Source organism: Hipposideros armiger, unplaced genomic scaffold (genome assembly GCF_001890085.2).
Source record: "Hipposideros armiger isolate ML-2016 unplaced genomic scaffold, ASM189008v1 scaffold_1117, whole genome shotgun sequence".
Classification (NCBI taxonomy): domain Eukaryota; kingdom Metazoa; phylum Chordata; class Mammalia; order Chiroptera; family Hipposideridae; genus Hipposideros; species Hipposideros armiger.
The window spans coordinates 393453-395808 of NW_017732467.1; positions in this window are offsets into that span (position 1 = coordinate 393453).

Genomic DNA, 2356 nt, shown 5'->3' on the forward strand with positions numbered 1-2356 from the left:
CCCATACCAACAGACTAAAGAAGAAACTCAGATGATCACATAAATTCATATAGAAGAAAAAGTTTGACCAAATTCAACTTACAAGAAGGATAATAATGCTCAGCAAATCAGGGTTAGAAAATAACTTTTTTAACTGTTAAAAGGCATCTACAAAAAGATCCTAAAGTAACATACACGGTAAGAGCCTGACTGCTTCCTCCTTAAGTCAGGAATAAATCTAGGGAAGTCACTGTCACGACTCCTATTTAACAAAAACTGCAGGTCTTAGCCAGTGCATCAAGAAAGTAAAACTCTTAAAAGACATACAGAACGTCAGGATGGTGGGGGTTGGGGGTGGGGAATAAAACTGTGTCTATTCACAATGTGATTATCTACATAGAAAGAATGTCTGAGACGCAAAAAAGAATTGTGAGTAAAAATATGTATGTAAAAATGGAAGTAAATCTAAATGTCATTGTTTATAAAAACATCAGTGATAAAATGTAAAATTTAATTCCTAGTTAAGTAGTGACTTTAGCCTCTGTGCTGACATCATTCTTAGTGACGCCCTTTAGTGAAGCTCCTATCACATGCTTTAGTTGAATGTGAAACTTCTTAATGGCATGGACCCCAGCCTTTTTAACTCACATCTCTAGTGTTTAGCACAGTGCTTGATAAAATAAAAGATTTATTAAGTCATATGAATCAGAAAATTAAAAATTGGTAAAATGGATAATTAGTTGGAATTGAAGGTAAAAAAATAAACACGTGAGGCTAAAGTAAATGACAAGAATAAAACACCAGAAACCATAACTTGCAAAGGTTATGTAGAGCTTGAGAGTTTACAAAAGTGAAAAATAATACCAGTGTTTTTGCTCTATTAATGGTGAGAAAAAAATATTAACTTTAGATTTTGAAATTAAGTATTCATGGTAAAATTTCAAGAGTAATAATAAAAATTATTAAAAGAGAGCAAGTAAATTCCAATCTAGTTAATGGAACTGCATCAAATATTAAAAAGAATTTGTTCTAAAAAGAGGAAGAGAGAAGGAAACAGACAAATGAGATACATAGAAATCATGAAATAATATGGCAAAAAATAAATCCATACACATATAAAATACAAGTGGAAAAAATTCACCAGTTAAAATACAAAGATTTCCAGATATAATTTCTGCATATTTATAGCTAGATATGGCTTTCAATAGGCAAATGAAATATAAGAACTTAAAAAGCTTAAACATAAAAGATTAGAGAAAAGGCAAACCAAGTAATGGGTGACAAAAAGATAGCTGGATGAATATGTTTAATATAAGAGAAGAAAACAAAAGCATTATTAAAGATATATAGGGTTTTTCAATAATGATTAAAGTTACATTTGCAATATAATTTTAAAATTTCTTAACATATGACCTAGTAAGATATTCTTAAAAAGTATAAATTAAACATACAAATAAAAATTCATAAATTCACGATCATTGGGAGAATTTGATGCAATTTTCTCAGTAAATAATAGGCCAAGCAAGCAAAAAAAGAAAACAAAAAACAAAAACAAAACCCAAAATTAGTGTGAATGTAAAAAATTGGAACATATTTAACATCTTGATCTAATCAACATATATTGAACATTGCACTTCACAAACAGATTATACTCATCCTTCTTAAGCACACATAACACATTTTAAAAATTGAACATTGGTTCAAACAATTGGTATATTAGGCTGGCATAGGCATATCTGAATTTTTTTTCAAGAAATCAGTAACATATTATCTGATTACATCATTTGATGAATAAGAATTGGGGATTTAAAATTACACTTTTAAATAATTCAAAGAAGAAATATTAAAGTGTTCTTATAGTTCTTATAGATAAGAAGAAAGCAAAAAAATTAATGAGCCTGGCATCCAAGTTTAGCTATAAAGAGAACAGAGCAAATCTAAAGAAAATAATTGACAAAAAAAACAGAATAAATGAAACAGAAAAAAGTATTTTAACAAGATAAAAAAGCTAAATATTAATATTTTTGAAATGAATAATAAAATAAGCAAACCTCTAGTGACACTGATTAACAACAAAGAAAAAGAGAAAGCACAAATAAATAGGATCTTGACTATGGCTACAGAAAATATTTAAAAATAGAATGTCTGTATAGTCCCATATTGCACAGTTGCCAAAACAATTTACCCAAGATATCACTACCTTCAAATATCCGAGAGGCCTAGTGGGGCCTGGAGAAAATGAAATGCTGCATAATGTTTAACAAAATTGATGCTATAGCTTAAAATCTTCCACAAAGATACCACCAGACCCTGGCTATCTTACACTTTGAAGGAAAGATTGTTTCTGTCCAATACAAAGTCTTCTAGAGAATGGAAA